Here is a 21,386-nt window from a genome sequence, read left to right as displayed (position 1 = left end):
GCATTAATGGGAAGGCTGAGGAGGACTGTATTGGCAGAGACACCATTTTGCAAATAAGACATTAAACTGAGGTCTCACCTGCCTTTTCAAATGGGCGTTAAAGATCCTGTGACATTAGTTGAAGCAAGGCCATTTTTNCCTGGTGCGCTGGAAGGCAATCCTCTAACCGTGTGGTTGGCACAAAATGTCTGTCATGTTTGCCCACAAAAACAAGTCACTCCACTTGACAGCAATTACGTGCGAAGCACTTTGAGACGTTTAACTTTGTCATGGTGCTGTACATAATTGTCAAGTTCTTTCTTCTTTTATAACAGATCAATGTGACCAAAAGAAAATGATGGATCAATAGTTTTGCACATTAATTCACTTATTGTTTGCGCTCAAGCACCTCCACTGCGAGCCGTCAGAACCGATCTCGGGGATTCACACTTTCTCATTCAGAATTCAATAGCCGCTTCCAAAGCTTTTAATTCAGCAATCTTCTTCAAACCGTCAGCAGCTGATTCCCTGGGGCCAGGTATGATTTGGCAGACATAAAAGAATCATAGGTTTGTCCTTGCTCGTGGCAGGAAGTGTACATTATTGATTGAAAGATGTTAACGTGCGACAAAATGTCAAGATCAATTTCCAACGACTTCTCTTCCTGTCTCCTTCCCCCTCCCTCACCACCATTACCACCATCAGCGAATTCTGAATAGACGGGATGACGCCTTTAGCGACAGGTCTGGAGAGGAGGGTTTCGTGTGAGCTTCAATCGAGCAAAACATTGGAAATGTTTTAAGTATTGATGAAACATTTTGGGCAATTTACTTCGAGATTGGGCTTTGGATCATAACTACACAGGAAATCGATGGGTGGAGGAAAGGCAACTTCTTTCATTTGGAACCCATTTGAGCACTCGAACCATTCTGAAGACGTTCTCATAAGAAACGATTTTATAATAATTCGACGGATCTTAAAATGAAATTGAAGTTATCAAAGAAAGAAAAAACACACCATTGGAGGTTGTGGATTATTATTGGACATGTATGGTGCTGAACTCTTCAACTCCTCCATTGGGTCATCCTTGCAAGATTCTACCATACACAGGGTGTGTAAGATCAGAGTGGTAGATGAGCCCAGCAATTTGTACCTGGCAATTTCTGTTTTTCTGTGCGTCTCTCGAGACATCAGCGTCACTTGTAATTCAATCACTGGGCATTGGAGTTGATTACCTCCCTTGCCCAACAAACCAAGCGCGATTGAGAGCTCACCATCTGGAAAGCCAGATGCAAACCTCAGTTCCCTCCTCTGCAGCACAATTGATAAATGTTATGGTACGGTAATTGTGAATATTAAATATTCAAGAGTTGAAAAACCTTAGTAATACATGGCTTTCTGTCATTCGTTTTGACGCTAACATTATAATTTGCCCATGCTGCAATTTTGTTCCGTAAGAGTTACCAATTAAAGCAGCTTTGTAGGAAACTGTCTCAAAATTCAGATAACGAGGTTCCAACTCACAGGATCACGATCGCTGCAAAATAATGGGCAGCCTCTTAACGGTTCCTCATTGAACATCCTTGTATCCTTGTCATGGTGCTCCTATGCATCCGTTGTTTTGAACTTTCACCCACCAGCATTAAGTGAACCCAAATAGAGTAAGTTCAAGTTGGTTAAGCCAGCCATACAACTTTTCAAATCGCCTAATATCAGCTTGCAGTGTACTACAACAACAACAACTTACATTGCCTCATCCCTTGCTTCCTTCAAAGCTCATTGTAAGACCTTCCTCTTTGACCGTGGCTTCAGTCATCCTCTCGTTCCACTTACATGCCAACAGGACACATTGACAGCTAATGGCTCATTTAGAGAGATGGCGGGTGATTCCTGACAGGCCAAATAGCCTATTACTGTGATGTAATATCCTCGGATTCAGAGATTCAGATTCATGCTTGTGAGTATGTAGAGGGCTACATCGCTGTTAGGCATCGTAACACACATTAGATACCGACACAATTGCTGGACAAGATATCATTCCTCTGATCTTAGCTGGGGGATGTGCAACCTCAATGGTCTTTCAGCCAAGGCTCTAACTTCATACCACTACAGATATAAATTTAGAAAAGTCTTACCAGCAAAGCAACTGAAACAAACTAAACAAGACTGTGGGTGGCATAGTTAGTTAGCGCAACCTTTGCTTCAAATCCAGCCATACCAATTTGTTTTGGTCAGAGTATCAAGGGTTATGGGGCAAGGGTGGGTAATTGGATTTGAGGTACAGATCAGCCATGATCTTATAGAATGGCAGAACAGGCTCAAGGGGCTGAATGGCCTACTCTTGATTCTATTAAAGTCTCCCTTGTAACTGTAAATTCTCCCACGCGCCAATCGTTTTTCCTGGGACGTGGTGAAGCTCTGCAGTCTGTAATTCAGCACTGAGTAGCAAATCTTTCTCAGAGACTCACGTGGGACAATTCAGTGCCGTTGTGATTTGAAAAGTGTTCTTCAGAGATTGGGGTCAGAGCTCATTGTTGGTGCGATGTAGAAACACTTTTGTTTTTCTCACCTGTACTTCGCCTGCTATAGTGGTGCTGAAAACTGACTCTGGCTTGAACATTGGAACAATTTTTCATTTCCTCAGCATTGACTTGCACCACCCGAAGAGCACAAAACTCAACAAAACAAATAAGCTAAGTTCAGTACATCTTTTCTTTCGTCTGATTCACACTTGAAAGAGCTAAAAGGATGTTGTCTGAATCACGAGCCTTGACATTTTCATGCGCAACAAGAGATTTCACAAACCCATTATCTTTAAAAGGTCAACTGCACCCACATTATAAACATGTTCTGATTGAAAGGTGGTTATCCTTCCAAACAACTCTCAAATCTTTTCTCCACCGCCTACTGGGAATTGTTCAATGTCAACGTTTTGTACAGCCTCTCCAGTAATTGATTTGGTGAGAGTGTATAGAGAGGCCCACGTGCCTTTACAGTACATTTGCTTTCACTGATCAACAGCCATGTATATGCTCTCCCAACAACTGAACCACCACAACATTTAAGCTTTGGATTATCTGAATGGCTGCACAAGGTGGTTCACATCTTAAGAGTACACAGACACACACACCACACACAACACACTGTACTCAGCTACTTTCCATCTCTTGGCTTATAAATCATGAATGGTTTACTGCTCCCAGTTAGGTTTCCCACATACAGCTCAAGAAGACTTAATAGCTTCTGTATAAAACTGATATAAAAGGAGGTATATATATAATCAATATTTATGTCTAATGCTCACTTAAATCTCATGTAAGGTTATGTGTGTAATCAGGATATTTTGTACCACCCTGATGCCAAGTTTAGGAATGGCCAACATTTCACTACCCAAGTTATCATTGGTGCAATGACAATACAATACAAGAGCACAAAGATTTGGAGTTGCAAAGGGCAATTTCGCTCTTGGCTCCAAGTCAGAAGGTTGTCTGCCTTTTCAGGTGGATATTCAAGATACCATGGCACTATCCTAAAAGAGAAAGAATTTTCTTCCGGTGTCCTGGCCAACAAGCCCCCAGATAAAATGATCATTCACTTCATGGCTGTTTGTGGGACATTGCTGCATGCAAATCAGCTGCTGATTTTAAGCTACAAATGACAGTCACTACACTTTACAGTGAAGCCTACAACAACAAAATTACATTTGTATAGGGCCTTTCACATCGGGAGGACATTTCAAACGCTGGACAGTCAGTGTTTCGGACGCGAGCTGGAGGTCGAGATCAGGGAGGGTGGAGAGCAGGGGGGAAGGGGGGTGATTGAAAGCACAGTCGAAGAGGAGGGTCTTGAGATGGGTCTTGAAGAAGGCAAGGGAGGGGAGGAGGCGGAGGTTACTGCGGGATGGAGTTCCAGATGGTGGGGTCAGAGTGGTAGAAGACCCGTCCGCCAATGGTGGGGCGAGCAAGACGGGAGACGTGAAGCAGGCCAGAGAGCGCGGAGGGAGCGGGCAGGTTGGTAGGGGGTTAGGAGGTCGCAGAGGTAGGGGGGAGCAAGATGTCCTCTTGAAGTGAACCGCGCTACATCAAGTGCAAGTTTTTTTTTAAGTAAGTATTTCTTTACCCATAGGGTAAGTAATGACTGGAACAGGTTGCCAGGAAGGGTGGTTTAGCCAGGGTGTTGTGATGTGATGGGAGTACAGGTATTCTAGAAACACGAGATCAAATGGGCCAAAAGATTTTCTGCATCCGAATCGATTCTTGTGAGAATGAGTCCAGTACCACTAGTGGTGATAATCAGCCTCGAGAGGAGTGCAGCCTTTTGAAGCTTAAAAAGAGTGCACAGTTCCTAATAGGCAATTACCCGGAAACTCAGATGCAGGAGTGATCCGAGTAGGGCAATATGAACCACACAACCTGCTCTCATAAAGAAGCCAGTCAACACACAGCTAGTGCGGCATAAAGGAACGGTGCCTTAAAGAGTATGGATTTCGTCATCATCATCATCATCATCATCACAATGATAATAACAAAACAACAAGTCTAAAGAAGAAGTAAAACAAAATGCATTCCTCAAAACGTGGCTCAAGTCAGCAATGGTTCCAATTTGCTGGATAATCTCAAACAGCGCAGACCATTAAATACATGACAAAGGCAAACAATTTCTCTAGTTTGTTACCGTGTCGATTCTACTGTGAAGGCTCTGAAGACAATGGAAGGCTTCTATCTGACTGTTATATCTACAGTCCATCCCCGATCCCAGCTTTGCAGAATGTAATGATTTATTACAGCCACAGAGGACATTGCCCTATGGGCAATGCAGCTGAATATCTCAGATCAATTACGATAGATCGACTTGCCTGAATATAAAAGTGGTGCTAAACCCACCACAAGCCCGTTTCTCAGAAGGACGGGTGCATTTGCAGCAAGATAAATGGTGAAATTAGTCGCAGGCTTTTCCTCCATCAATTCCCGAGTTTTAACTGCCGTGACTTTACTGGCAAAGACAATCTAAAGGATTAAATTGGCAGGCACTGCCAAAAGCAAAACTGATTTTCTCTTACTGAATGCTACCTTGGGATAAACATTCACCTGGAGGGCTTTAAGCTTGACCTGAGAATCCCATGGCTTTTAAAAAGTCTCACCCAAGGAATCAAGGGTTAGAAACATGCACCTGCGCTATATAAATCCAAGTAGTTGTTGTGGTTGTTGTTTCCATCGTCGTAGAGGATGCAAGAACTGAGAAATGATCTTGATCATGAGAAACCAAACGTGAGAGCGGACTGAAAAATGTCATCATTACTGAAAACGTTATCTCTTCAGAACAAGGCTTGTGGTTTTTTTTCCTCCTCCCAGAAGCTCCTTTTCTAAATCTGTATTCATGAAATTATTTCATTTTGTTTTTAAAAGAAAGTGCAACTTTAAATCATTCTTATCAAAAGGTTATCCTACAATAGAATAGAGCTGTGTTTTATTACATCCAACTGGCTCAACCTTTATCACCCAAACTGTTCACAAATTGGATTTGTGACCTTCTTGGTTGACCTTTGGCGTCCCAAGTTAATCATGATAATGTCTTATCACACTCACACGCTTGTCCTTTTCCTTATAAATTCAACACATTTTCTTGAGTTGTCAAAACCAGCAAACCAAGGGGAGTAACAGTCAGACCTGTGAAAATCAATACTCTTATATGATTGCTGCTGAAGAAATACATAGAATGACAAGAATAAGCAGTCTTAGCAATGTAGAAAACAAGTGTAAAGTGACAGTGACCTTGAATTGCTGTGTATTAGGACAGTTCAATTACTGCACGTTTATAAAGACTATGATTTTTACAGCACGAAATATGCATTTGTCCTTTGATACCAGACCGTTTCCTATAGCTGGATGCAACTGTTATCTGGAAATAGAAAAGTACAACATACACATACATACAACCACCAACGCTAACAGAGATTCTTTCAAAAGTTTAAAACTCTGTTTCTTAAGGGTACTTTTGTGTCTTATCATTTAAAGAGCTTTTTCTCCCCACCCCACTTGCCACGTTTGCAGAATTTGTGACTTGTATTTTCCTTTCAACAGAAAACTTAACAAAAAAAAATTTCAATAGTTCACAGATCCCTCATTTTGTGTTCCAGTAGCTTGTAAATTGGGGGAACTATGAAGGATGAATCAATGGCACAGAAAGATACAGGAGTGCAAGCTTGACTTTTGAAAAGGGGAAAGAAGATAATAGATTCCGTTTAGAATTAGAGAATGTAATAAATCAATGTTATTGAATACATTCGGTGTCTGGAGTTTGTAAGTCACTCACTCCTCCACCTTCAGCCCAACCCAGGCAAGGGGGTGGGGGGGAAACCATGCAAAATTCATCACTTAATCCTTATCTTGCATTTCAAGTCAAATATACTTACCATTGATTCCGCAGATTTAATCATCGCCAGCAAAAAAAGAAAATAAGAACTGACCTTTCACTCCAATTTCCAATGTTTGTTGCCCGTTATTCTGCTGACGTGAGATGATTAGATTACATTTGTTTTAAAAAGAGGGACAATGTGTAATTGAATACATTCAATGATGTGCCTAAAATCACTTGTGGGAGGGAGACTTCTTACAAGATTCTCTAATTTGGTCTTGAACTCAAACAAGTCAAGTGGGCAGGCGAAGAAGATGAGGATACCAACAACAACTTGCATTTATGTAGCACCCTTCAGAGCACTTACACATAGCAGGTAAAGACTCAAAAGATCTGTCTTAATCCTTCACTCTCTCATAAAATTAGTACAATACCATGAGTTGCAAGCACCCTATGGGTATGAGACAGTTTGACTATCTCATCCCAGTCACAATATTCTCTGATGCCAATTTACATTGACATTAAACAGTCCTGAACATAAGATAAAGTAAGGTTATCTATTCTCGTCTGCAGTAAAGCCGGTGATTTTATTATTCGGATATTTTGATTTGTTTTCAGACAAATACAAAAAAAACACAAGCAATCTGCTCAGCGAGGAGTGTGAGGAGAATACAGAAGAGCGTGGTTTGCGACGGAGTACAACAACAAATGACGTTTGTATAGCGCCTTTCACGTACTTAGTGAATGCCCACGTTACTAATACTCTTGGAAGGCCTGCTTCAACCTAGGCACAAGACTTGGCAACCTCTTTGAGAGTCATCAAATAGCCACGGAGCACATCAAAAACAAAACAACTCAAAACAGGTGAAGCAAGCAACTCAGCAAAGTGTAATAAAATAATAAGTGTAGTGTTGTTCACCAGGTGTATTTGGTACCAAGATATACCTGGTGTGTCTGTGCTACTGCTGCCTGTCTTTCCAAATTGCTCTTTACTTGAAATTAAACCCTGCTTCCTCGCTCTCTCTCTCCCCACATCCCCTTTGTGTTTTTTTTACTGCTCAGGATCTTATCCAGTTTCCTTTTCAACGATTCGATTGATTCAGCATCAAAAGCCACTTCCGGTAATAAAAAAAAAGAGTCAGTGTAGATATTGCAGAATATTACACAGAATACTACTACTCTGGCATATAGTGGAATAAATAAGTCAGGTACGATCCTGATAGGATATGTTGCTGAGCTGAATGGCACTTTCTCATTCTTTGGTTCACGGATTTAGAAAGAGCACAGGAAGGGCAAGCTCCAGAGGCCAACTTTACTGTAGAAAAAGAGATAATAATAATAATAATCCTTGCATTTTGGTCTAGCGCCTTATCACGTCTTTGAGTCGTCTCAAAGCGCTTCACAGAACATACTGGAAAGCGAATTGACTGTATGTTTGTGGGCGAAAGATATTAAAGGAGGACAGTTTTGTGGGAGAGGGTTGGGTATTGGCACCAAACCGAAAATTGAATGATTCCAGTTTGCCCGATCGTGTTCGAAGTGAAAAAGCCGTGACTTCTGCAACGTGAGCAGAAAGCAAAGACTCCGTGACCCTGACTTTCTCTCTGACCTGTAGTGCTAACGTGACAATCTGATGAGTGGGTTGCAGCCCTCAGCTACACACTCAATGAAAAGCCTTGAACCCTCAGAAAAAGAGATGTGCTGAAGACCAGCAAGATTTAAATAACAGTCATTACTCACACCGTGTGGTGCCGAAGCTTGAACAGATTGTAATTGCGAAGGTGCAGCATGTTGCCAGGTAGCAATTACTGAACCCGAACAAAAGCTTTGGCTTTTACGCTGCTCGGAACAAGGATCGGAAAATGCAGGAAGAATTTGTAAAGTAACAACTTTGATTCCATTAAGAATGGAAAACGTGGTTTTGCAGACTGTTCGAAAGATTTGATGGTATTGATTCTCAGCTCATTTGTTTGCATTCCTGCCCTGCCTTACCCCCATTGACAACGGTTCTATCATTAGCTGGATATTCTTTTGAAAAAACCAAATAGGGAAAAATCAGTGGAATGCCAGCCTTATTCCTTGATATGTGGAGAATTGATGGAAACGAGAGAATCTGGATAGGAACTCGACTAGATTTCTAAAACGCGCTTGAATGGCATCGATTCAGTTTTCGACACTTAAGCCTATCTCAGAATGATATTTATTCAACTCAGAAAATCACTCAAGAGTCAACTGATGGGCTACTCTGTGGCAATCGACTAAATACAGTTCTCAGGAGGCTTTTCGCCTGTTAAAAGTTACCTTGATCCAACTTGCGACTTTTAACGTTGCACCAACAGTCTTGTCAGACACTACAGGAAATTATGAAAATACCCTAAGTAATCCTTGCATTTGATATAGTCCCTTTCATGTCTCGAAGCACTTCATAGGATATATCGTAAGGCGAAGTGCCTGTGTATTCTGTGGGCGAATGCGGCAACCATTTTGTGCACAGCAATGTCCCACAAATAGCCATGGAGTGAGGGATCAATTTTTATTTGGGAGAGTGTTGGCCGGGACACCTCGAGAGACTCCCTCCTCTTTTGGGGGGGGGGGGGGGGGGGGGGGCAAAAAAGAGTGCAACGGAATCTTTAACATCCATCTAAACAGGTAGACAGGGCCTCAGTTTAATGTCTCATCTGAAGGATTGCAACTCCGAACGTGCAACACACCCCCAGCACTGCACTGGAGTGTCAGCCTAAAGTATGCGAGTCCAAAGTCCCAACAGGGGTCTTGAACCCACAACCTTCTAACCGAGACACGAGAGAGCTACCAATTGAGTCAGGCTGATAGAAAATTACATTTGCAAGGCGCCATTCATGTCGGGAGGCCATCCCAAGGCGCTGGATTTGAATGAAGTTACCCTTAATTCAAATGGAGACTCACCATTGCCGGATGAGAAGCCATTTTCTCCCCGGCACGCGCCAACGTTGTTCTGTTCGTTGCTGGGCTGGGCTGAACGGGCCCCGCGATTTGTTTTTCCTGCGGTGGAAGCGTCTTCTCTCCCCGGCTCTGTCAGCTTGCCGTGTGGTTAAATTCGTAAAGCCAAATACGGATCAACTGCTTAATGGGATTTTAAAACCATTTGCCATCGCATACCCACAGTTGAGCCTGAACACATTTGTAATCCTCAGCGCTTGATTCCAATCATGGCAGAACCCAGATTTGTGTAACTCATTAAAGCTGCTGCAGTATAAAATGCGCTGCCATTCAATCCTAGTGCCTTTCTCAGACACATCTCGACAAGCTGAACTTTCACAGCTGCTGTACTTTGATAAGACTCCACTGCAGATAATCAGAGTTTGCCCTCCTTGCTATTAACTGAGCGCTTTCTCATTCTTCAGGATTGTAAATTATATATTTACTTTGGGACATTGAAACTGTTTTGTTGTTCATCGATCTTCGGGGTTTAACTTGGGCCAACAGAGACCGTATGTTCCACAGGTTTCTTAAGACCGCTCATGAATCAAAAAGTTTCAAAACAAATACTGATCTACTGTAGAGAGCACTTGCGTATCCTTGTGCAAGAAATGTCTTATTTCCCCCTCACCCCCCCACACCCCACTCTCTATAGAAATAATTCAGTGGATATTGGTGAACTTTCACTGCCCTGCAGATCGTGTGTCTTGGAGCGGGAGAGCTTTGATATGTTCCCACACAACCGGGCAGAACAGCTGAAATGGAGGCGTCAACACAACAGGTAGCAGAGAGGATTTACAAGATGGGGTCATAAAGAAATTAATTCATTAATTAATTCTTAAGGAGCCTGAGAGCAAGTCTTAGGCTGTCAGTTAAAAGGTAAACTGAGACCAATCCAAAAAAGATGACACAGTGATGCTGTTTTGCTGGACAGTTAATAAACAGCTACTCTTTGTATAAATGGATATTTATTAATGACCATTAATTCACATTGTAAAAAAATCACCGCAATAAACAGCATTTTTTAATATGTTATATATATATATTTTTTTTCTTTTCTATTTTCTTAACATCTCAGCGTGTCCAGAATTTGGCAAAACATTTAATCCAGCCTTAGCTTTGAAGTAGTTTTCTGCAGTTCCTAAAAAGACTTACAGGAAAAGCAGCTTGAAGGTTTAGACTACATGTTCTAAAATGTTGTATTGGTGTCGGTTCATCTCTAAATAAACAGTTACGTTGGGTCCACTGCTTCACAACACAATGCCAGAGCCCAGTCTCTTCCCATTACCAAGTTTGGGTGGAGAGCAATGAACCGAGCGGTCTACTCTCTTCCCAGCATCGTATCACGTTCACAGAGAATCTCAGGAAATAAGAGAAAACAGCAGAGGTTGAGTGCGGATTTCACCTCAAGCTGTCAATCAAACAATACCAGTGGAGCCCACGACAAGAAGCTTATTTCGCCCAAGGTCAATTTACTGGGTCGAAGAATCTTCAGTGGCCCCAGTGCTTGGCTGACTGGGACCATCAACGATAGCTCTCTACAGTAATTGGCTTCCTGCCCCACTGTGGATCTGACGTGGACGACCGCTGTAATGAACAGCTATTTCTTGGAGTTGCGCCTCAGCAGTTCAGAAAATCTTAGTGTCTTACAAGCTTACCATTAACTTTGCATAGCCTTATGCAATGTTACAATCTTAATTTTTCCAACAGGCTGTTAGAGCTGCGAGGAGGAAACCAAACCAATCCTCCCCCCCCAACTGACTGCGAATCCTTTGCACACTCGCTGCACACAAAATAAAGCACACCGTATAGGTTCTTAATTCAATGAGGGCAGATTGCATGAAGCGATTCCCTTCCAAGTCAGAAGTTCATTGCTCAGCAGGACTTGTGAAATATTAGTGTTCTCAGCCAACACCGTAGCAAGTAAAATTAACTATTTTAGTGAAGAATCTGCTTTGTTTCTTCCGCCATCAAAACATCTTCTAAAATTAACTGAATTCAAGAGCCAGATAGCAACAGGAGAGCTGAAAACAACAGCGACTGCATTAAATTAGCGGCACAGCTACAGAACAGGCACTGCTTGTTTACAACTGAACCATTAGAGTGAGCATATGTGGCTTACGTTAAATACATCCCCAGATATGGCGAGAAGCTTAATTGCTTCTTTCCCAAGCAGCAAAAGTAATTACTCTGAAAAATAAACTTTTTTATTTTGTTTGATACAGACACACTGCCAAACATGAAACTTACTGTCCTGCGGGATGAAGCAGCGCTCCAGGTTTCCGTTTCTCTTTTCGGTGAGATGGATCTTAAGGTCAGGATTCGCGTAATCTGACTTCTGCGATTTTCCCATCTTAATGCTCCACTGGCAACCCATCAATTATACTGGCTGAAGAATGCTTTATCAGCACTATTTCGCAGTTGTACACATTTTTAGCACACGTCCTTATTTTTCATCAGTCCGGGGTCTGACGCATGCACAAACTCCTCACCGTGCTTGAGGGTATCGAAAGCAGACTAAATTATGCCATTTACAAATGGAAACTTCGCTGTGCCTGAAATGGAATGCACACTCCCTCTCTCCCCGGAGGGAAGCACCCGGCTTACCGAATTCCAGAGAGTATTTGGTGCATATTAATACTATTAGCGGTAGGATCTCGATTCCTTGATGCAAGGAGCAATGAAAGATATTGATCGTCACACACAATGAGAATCTTACGCACAGGATTTTGACACACTGGGACAAGTTGTGGTGTGATCTTTCCTTTCAATTCTGATGGTTCTGGCCGTTGCAATTAGCTAAGCCTGATTTCTAAAAATAACCTAATTGCAGAGAATTTCTCCACCATTCCCAAACACCAACACCTGAGGATGTTGACACAGAAACACAATTGCAGGTTGGAAGTTTTTTGGGGTGTCAGTCGGGTGTCTGACACATCAGAGGTTAACAATTGTGACCAAAGAGTGTGAAGGAACAAAGCTTCACTCTGGTATGTCAATCACTCTTAAAAAATGTACTTAATTTCTTCCTCGCCCAGACATTACTCAGGTGGAAAGAGAATACAAATTCTTTCAACCACTAGGTCCCATCCCATGTGAGCAGCGATGATAAGAAAATAGACCGCTTATTCCACCTGGAAGCGCGTCATAAACTGAAACCTTACCGCTTCCAAATGTGCTCCTCTTTGCAGTCACATCTTCTGTTTCGATTGCTCCAAGATCCAGGACAGTGCACAAGGTGCTTTCTGTTACAAAAGACTCACAGTGTCGCTCCCTTGATTTCAAATTAGGTCTCTTTAGTAAAATGGCCTCACCTGCTGTGTTCTCATTTGATGACAAAGCTGTTGTTTTACACCTTTCACACCTTTAGGCTCAGACCACAGCTCTTTTTTTTTTGTCTTAAGTACATAATTAACCTGATTGAACACCTGATCGTATTAAGTTAGAAAGTTAACAAGTTTACGCCGGAGAATCCCAAACAAGAAACCATCGGCGCGAAGAGTATTCGTCACTTTTAAATTGGTGACTTGTACAGTATTTGTAAAATTGTGATTTTCTAATGAACGCATTTAAATTCACCTATAATACGATTGGAAGAAAATATGTTTTGGGGGATTTTTATACAATTCTGGTTGAATCGTTCCAATGTAAATTACTTTTTATTTTAAGCTACATCCGAATAAGCATTTAAACCTTTTGCTGTTGTCGAGCTATTGTGTCCCGCAAAGCTTTTCTTTACAAGTAATTATCTTAAAACACACTTTGCTTCTGGGAAAACAATTATCAGCTCCATAGTAACTGCGTAGACTGCGAAAGAAGAGAAAGGCACGATTTTTTGACTGCAGACTTGAGCAATCTTTTTTGTTTTGAGGCAAAAAATTATTAGCAAAGCTAATACTGTAGTGACAAACAGAATTGTTATGCTGTGAATGTGCCTGTATGTTTCTGTGTGTGTGTCTGTGTGTCTGTATGTGTGTTATCGCTAAGGTATGCTTCAGTATTTTATTTGTAACTGGCTTCCCATCATCATGTGTTTGGTAACCCTGGTATACTCTACCTTTTACTGTCAATTTAATACAAAAGTTGGGGCATCGATTGAATTTTGAGCTCTCCTATTGAATCAATGCCTTGGGTGCAATATTAATTTGATTTACACTGCTGCCAAATTTGAACGGAATAAAATGACGTTTGAAAGTTATTTGGCTGTTTATTGAACCGCCCTGAAGGTCTGTAATGTTATTGAAGAGCTGTCTGTACACCTGACTTTTTAATAACATTAAAAGAAAATTAACTGGTGTTTGGCTCTAGTTAGCAAGCTCTCTCTGAACTTCTTCACACAAAGAGAGGGAAGAAAAAAGCATCCAACAACAAGATCAACAAAATTAGGCTTTCACGTCGGGAGGACCTCCCAAGACGCTGGACAGAGTTTCGGACCTGAGCTCGGAGTCAAGGATCGGGGAAGGTGGAGGGCGGAGGGGGGGGAAACAGGGAGATTGAAAGCACGGTCGAAGAAGATGGGTCTTGAAGGAGGCAAAGGAGGGGGTGAGACGGAGGGACTGTGGGATGGAGTTCCAAAGGGTGGGGGCAGAGTGGCAGAAGGTTCACCCACCCAATAGCGGGTGGCAGGGGACTTGAAGCAGGCAAGTATGTTAGGGGAAGTCTAAGACCTGCGTGAGGGAGAAGGGAAGAGAGGATTATAGGAGAGGGGCATAGGAGAGTTGCAGGCTCAGGGGTGTATTAACACCAGCACAGACGAGTTGGGTCGTATTGCCTGTTTCTGCATTGTAATCGTTCTATATCTTTCTAAGTTTCAATGTGCAGTTACCTCTCACCAAAGTTAAACGACCTCGCCTAAATAATCTAAAATGACCACAGTACAAATACACATCAAAATAAAATTCTGAGCTCACTTCTTATTCAACCCATTTAGAGTAAACAGACCAACCAAAGTGAAGCTGGATTTATTGTCTGGGCTGATAGACTGAATTATATAATCGTGAATGCAATTACACACAATCACTTGTGCTACCTCGGCTAGTGATTTGACTGGAATCCTATTTTACAACAATAACTTGTATTTATGTAGCACTCTTCACATGGGGTAGTATCTCGGAGTGCTTACCAATGGCAGAGCACGACACCAAGCCGGGGAGAAAGGGGAGGTGATGGTAATCACGGTCGAAGAGGGAGGTCTTCAGTTTACATTTGAGTAATTCTAAGTAAACGCCCAAGAGGTCAGACAGATGAGGAAATGTAAATTTGGTTTACCATTCAACCTGCTGCACTGCTGTAATGTTTCCAGCGGGATAAGAACATTAGTTACACATATCAATCATCAATAACAGAAGACACAGCGAAGCTATTTCATTGCTTTGCGAATACAGATTTAGACACTTGGAGTGGTTGAGGTATGTGGTTACATTATGAATGCTTCTTTCGTCTTCAAACTGTGCTGGTGTGTTGTCTTAAATATATCAGCTTGGAGAAATGTATGTTGCCTACCTAACATTTCTGTGTTATTACAAGGAGCCTGATAACACATAACTTATAGGAAAACACAGCCTATTCCAACCAGAGCTGACATTGTGCTTATCCTTAAATCACGTTGTGAACCGTTTGCTCACCGAGGGCTGGTACGAAGATTATTTTTCAGCCTTTAAGTCTTCTTTGTCATCCCCTAAGCATTTAAATTATTATCAGCCCTTCCTAGCACATTGATACTTTTCTTCTCACTTGCTTTTTTAATGTGTGTTTTTAATGTGATTTGGGAAAAAACTAAAACGTAATTTACATATATATTATCCCACTGGATTATGGTTGTGGAAACCACTTTCAAAATTGAAAATTATGTGTTGATTCTTGACCCCACAAAAATAAATCAATCCGTACATGATAATGTAGTGAGAGACAGGTGTAAACAACAAACACAGAGAAGTAATGTAGCATCCAGTTCGTATCATAATGTTCCTGAGGTGACATTGTGATCAGAATAGGAAGCAATATGGCCTTAAAAGCACCGTCAACTCCAAAGTCACTGAATAAAACTTCTAGATTTCTAGGAATTGAAGGAGGAGGAAAAACTGATCTGAATCTTCCTCCCCAACTCGAGACCCAATGCTGGAGGAGCAGCAGCAATATAAGGCCTAGTATTATTATTACTATTATTATTATTGGAAGCTATGGCCTAATGGTAGGTCCTACAGAATGTCACCATGGTGATGAAGAGTTAGAGCATCTATGGCAGGTCCTACACATCTCAAAGCCTTCTGGGGCATGTTGTGCTGGTTTCAGGGAATGATTCAGAAGAAGCACATGGTGAATCTCAATTGCTTCAATCAACGCAGCACTGCACCACATTACTTCTCATAGTGAACGGGACAGAGGCATAAGCTCATACCGATAATGTAAGAAAATAACCCCATTCATAAGTTAGCCGAATGTCTTGCCCCAGTCTGGAACTCTCTCCCTAAATCCCTCCACTTCACCCTTTCTCCCTCTCTGCTTTCAAAACGCTTCTAAGAGCTATGGTTACCTCCTTCCTAGTCCCCCTATCCATACACATCCCACCATGTTTATGCTCTGACTCAGCCTCTGTGAAGCACACTGAGACAGATTGTTTTCACGCTCATTGATTGAGACACAAAACAATTTGATTAAGGAATTGTTACATTTATCAATCGATGCATCAAGTTACCGATAATTTGAAAGTGATTTTAACGAAGCAGGTGGGTGTGTTACTGAGAGAATCTCTGATATTGCTAATACTATAAAACAAAAACATCAGTGGAGCAATGAGACTATACTATTTTTGTGAGTGCGTTGCTACTTCTGGAACATCCAGAGCTGCATTAATTACCCAGGGCAGTGCAAGGTATGCTATTTGCACATTACAAGATACGATTATTAATAAGATACAGGTTATTCATCATCATTTTAATCTTTAGCAGCATTCATCCTTAGGACAATTACCGATTACTGTGACTGTAGCAAACAAAGGCACCCTCCTGACAACAACAACACAGGCAAAAAAATACCCAGAACTTACCCCGCAGACCTCACATACCGACTTGCTCGGGCGGATGGGAGAGGATGGAGTCAGACAGAGAAATAGGTCAGTGAAATGGATGCAGTAATAAAGTAATGATAATGACAAATTGGCAGCCTAATGGTGTGACAAATTCACAAACTATTGCACTGCGCTGTGAAACAGTAGGACATGAGGTTCATGGGTATGATTCCTCTCACGATGAATTGCCAATCTCAGTTTTGTCATCTGGAGATGGTATTGTGACGAGACAAGTTTCTTTCATAAAACCCTCGCAATGTATGGCACAGCAGGAGGCCATTCGGCTCTTTTTTTTTGGTGTTAGTGTCCCCATCTCCAAGGAGGCGTCCATCTCAATTTCAAGGCCCTACTCCTTTTTCCCGTGCCTTCTAATACTCTTCTCTTGAAAGAGAGGGGTAAGTGGTAGTTGTGTCAGCAAATGCTTTGTCCCTCTTAGTGGCAACGTTGAATGCACATCACCCATCACAACAAGTCAGTATAAAGCAGGTATACATCTACTGTCGTACTAAGAAATGCCACCCAGGGTGACTGGTCTGTAAAATAGCACTTGGGAGTTTACAACACAATGGCCTAAGCAGTTGCAAACAACAATTCCTGCCAGTAGAGAACTTAGAGCAACATTAATGTAAAATTACTCCTTGAAATATTCAGACCCTCATAGATCGAGATTCTCTGTACATCAACAAATCCAATCAGAATGCCTCAAAGTAATTCCGGAGAGAGAGAGAGAGAGAGAGAGCAATTAGAATTTTACACGGCTTAATCTGACGACGTTTATTTTAAAAATACTTTACAAGATGAAACAAACAACAGGTGATTTATCTTATTTTTCAATTCAGTCGTTAGTCTGCAAAGATAGACTATTGATTGATTTAATGTACTTTAATATTGCAATAGCCTTTACTCATGCTGCTTATCTCAATCAATAATGTAACTTTTATTTTGGAAGCACTACTTGGGTAAAATTCCACCTGGGTCTAGATTTACTCTATTTACGTAACATTTCTGAGTGTCCAGAATCGTAATAATCCTTGCATTTGATATAGTGCCTTTCACGTCAGGAAGAACGTCTCAAAGCGCTTCACGGGATTCAACTGATAGGATGGTTCAAGTTAGACAAGCAGCAGGAAGTTTGCCAGTCAGCGTTAGCAACGGCAAGCTGCATAATTTTAGCGGGTTAAACTCCAGCAGAACCCCAATGCGCACTGTCTTATTCCCACAGGTTAAGTCGCCCTGTTATCTAATACTTTCCAGGATTAGGTGACTTGGATGCATCGTAAAGGGGAGAGAGCGTGCCCTGCAAAATCCGGACAAGCGGAAATTTCCGATGCATATGTGGCGTTCTCAGTAGATTGGATATTCTTAAGCACGTTTTACATATGCATCAGACACCCATCTGATCAGAAAAAATCTTCCTATCTTGTCCTATCTTTCAGTTTTCCTCCGAGCCACCTACAAAGTACTTACACCCTTTCTTTTTGGTGTCTGTTTCACTCACTAAACGTTACGCTGTCTCCCAGCCCTAGCAGTTGGAAAGAAAGTAAAAACAGACACATAAGCAAATGAATTATTTTGTGACCTGCAGCATTGGACTGATTCCTTAGAGGTTTGTTATTTGCAGCTCAGATAGTCTAACTACTGGAGCAATTCTTCACTGCAGATGGTTTTGACAGACTGTCTGTGCTTTATGATGCTGTCTGCAGCAGGGCCGCACTGTAAGTGAACACTGCATGTCACTCATTAAATTACTTCTTTATTCTCTGCTGGGGTGCAAGTATCGAAGGCCTTACTGTTATTAATCCCGACAGGACAAAAAGGTTTCTGCACAGTACTGCGCTTTCTAGATCCCTGTGTGAGATGCATTTTAAGTTAGTCCCACAAACTGTGTCAGAAAACGCTGTGATAACGAGATAGCGTGGAATGGTTTCGATAATGATGTACATTTGCATGTTTTATGGGAATACAGGTCATGTAGGTTATCTGATCTCTGTCATGGAAAAATCGTTGATTTGCTGTTCAGAAAGCAGCTCTGCTGGTCTAGAGATCATTTTCATATTCTTTATTTTATTTTTAAAATTTCTTAAGTTTAATATTTCACCATTTAGTTTTTCCTGCTTACGTGAGCTAAAGTTTACAAAGGCATTACACTAAGTGACGCTGATGTTTTCAACACTCTTCCTATATAGACTTGTCAACATAAAATGACAGTATTATGGTATGAGCACAGTAGTCCACTCGTTAAATCTAAATAGCAATTTCTGCAAAATATTTATATGGATAAGAGTGTGTAAATCTAACTTGCGTTTCTTCAGTTACTTCCTCAGTCTAAACAAAATGCATCAATGCAATATGTTGAGTTTTTCTTGAAGCGAGCAACGATTCATCCACTGTCCTGGAGTTATTATGCATCAGTGTTTCTTTGATACGCTTCACTCTCTTAATGTATACCTCCAATCAACTGTACTCCAACAGCCACCGAAGTGGGGATTGTGGCTTGAACCGCAGAGCCGAGAGCGCTACCGATTGAGCCAGGCTCTCTGGATCGAGTTCCAGAGATTGAGAGATTCCAGAGTTCCAGAGATTCTCGAACGAGATCGAGATCCAGAAAGCAGCAGTAAAAATGGTTGCAATCTTGCACACTATGGGACAATCTTCTGGTGGTACTATCTCCCCCCTCCTCTTGTCAGATAGGCAGAGAACCTGTGTTTTTTGCCACTACCTTACGCCGCATGCAGCACCCGACATAACAGCTTGCATTTATTTTGTATCTTTCACATAGGTTAATGCTTCAGAGCAAAACCTGGTCAAGCTATTGATAAAGGTCAACACAATAATTATTTGCTGACTATACATACGCTGGTGAAGGAACAGAAGTAAGCACTCCTTAAAAATGAATTCCAATTGACAGATTGATGGAACAATCACAATAATTGCAAACCGGACCTATTATACAGCTTCTTTGAATAATCAATCAGACAGTCAAAACATCAACATGAACCTCTGCTCAAATTAAATGCTATCATGCATGAGACAACCACTGTATTATTTCTGATTAATGGTCATTTGGCAAGATTTGTTTTCAACAATAAAAGTTTAGTTTAAAAAGAATTACGAGGAGGCAATGCCAAGCCTACTAAAATGTTAATTACCAGGAGCAAAATAATTATCTCCAATGACTTTGGGTGGTAATATTCATTTTGCATTAATTTATGCATAAACTCCCCCAAGATGGGATTCTGAAAGTTAGCCATTTTACTTTAAATAGGCAATTAAATTAATTTTACACTTTAATGCAAATCATTCTGTACATAATCTACTCAAGAAAATTAGTCCAATTGTTCCGCTTCAGTGGAGTAAAAGGCAACAGTTTCATTGCTGCAATCAACAACGATTTTTAATGTGCAAGCTAAATAGCAAGAAAAGCATCTCAATTTATTAAGCTACGTGTTGAGTTTCATTAATCCGCAGCGAGAAACAAACCTGCAAAACTGGCACTGAAGCTGGTTTGTAGAGATGCTCGTGCATAGATTTTTTTATACACCAAACCAGTCATTGCCAAGGCTGAGGTGTTACCAGTGCAACCTATCAATCGTCCTAGGTATCCCTAGGATTAGCATTTACTTTGGAGTGTTAGAAAATGGTCCTCTGTGGATTGGAAATCTTTGCAAATTAACATGATTGACCGTATGCATTACATGTCATGCATTACAATTTTGCCTACGATTTAAAGCAAATCAAGAAACTATAAACTGTAGCTATAAAAACTGCATTGTAAGTCTACAAAAAAGGAAGCGACCATCAATCCTGATTGTTTAACAATAACACAAAGAGCACTATTTGAGGATACAGAGAACAATATTTAATTTAAGGGAATATTTGAGGACAAAGAATTGAGAAAAGTAAATATAGAACAAAACATGTTAAGAAAAATGACCACGTATTGTATAACTGCAATACAATGGCAGCCATTGAGACGGAACTATTGATGTATCTTAAGTGCAGTGCCAGTATCTTGCATTTGACACAGCACGTTATGTTTAAATAACTCAAAATGCCTACTCAAAATGAAATTTTTTTTCCTGTAAAATGCAGTGAGTGTAGCATAGTATCTATTTGTAAGATGATGTGGCAGCCAATTTGCACACAGCAACATTCCACAAATGGGCATAAAATGAAGACCTTTTTATTGGAGGTTGTTGGCCGGGGGATTGGGAGAAACTCCCTTTTGAATAGAGGCGATGGGTCATTTAATGCCCATCTGAACAAGCGGATGGGACCTTGGTTTAATGTCTGAAGGGCAACACCTCCTATAATGTAGCTTCTTCTCCCAGCACTACATTGGGGTATCATCCTAAACTGAGTTCAAAGGCTTAACATGGTACTTAAGTCCACAACCATCTGACTCAATGACATTATTTAGGATCAGGATAGAACAGGTGGAATGCTTCAAATTGTTAATCGCTTATTGGTCTCTGAAATGCTTTTAATTGTTATTTGAAGACAAAGGCAATGCCTGATAAACAGGGGGAGTTTGCCATCCCTTTCAGGTTTTATTGTTATTTTCAAGAACACAATGTGGTTGAGAATTTCTCACCTCCCGATCCCCCCCTCTCTCTCTCTACCCAACCCAACTGAGTGTTCTCTTTGAGGAAACCAAGTGCCATTGTAAGTCGGGAGACCAAAATTTAGACCTTCCATTGCTCTGACCAGATTTCCTTATTGCTGTAGTTTCTCAACTCTTGACTTAATTCAGCATTTTTTTATTTGTTCAGTGAATACTTTTTTTTAAATAGTTTGATATCCACTGAACCTTTTGACATCCTTATATTTTCTAGTTTATGTCTGAAGATTAAACACCATTTTCTACTTACAATTCAGTCGTTAAATACTATCACTGTTGTCTTGTATAAAGAAGCATTTCTGATGTGCTGAAACAAACTGGGCCTGATTTTGTTTCAGTTACAATTAACTTCAAGCTTCTAGATCAAAATACCCTCATTTGTATTTTGATTTTAATTTAAAATGCATT

Source organism: Callorhinchus milii, unplaced genomic scaffold (assembly GCF_018977255.1).
Source record: "Callorhinchus milii isolate IMCB2004 unplaced genomic scaffold, IMCB_Cmil_1.0 Scaffold16, whole genome shotgun sequence".
Classification (NCBI taxonomy): Eukaryota; Metazoa; Chordata; class Chondrichthyes; order Chimaeriformes; family Callorhinchidae; genus Callorhinchus; species Callorhinchus milii.
The sequence above is the reverse complement of the archived record's forward strand: the minus strand, read 5'-3'. Positions refer to the sequence as shown.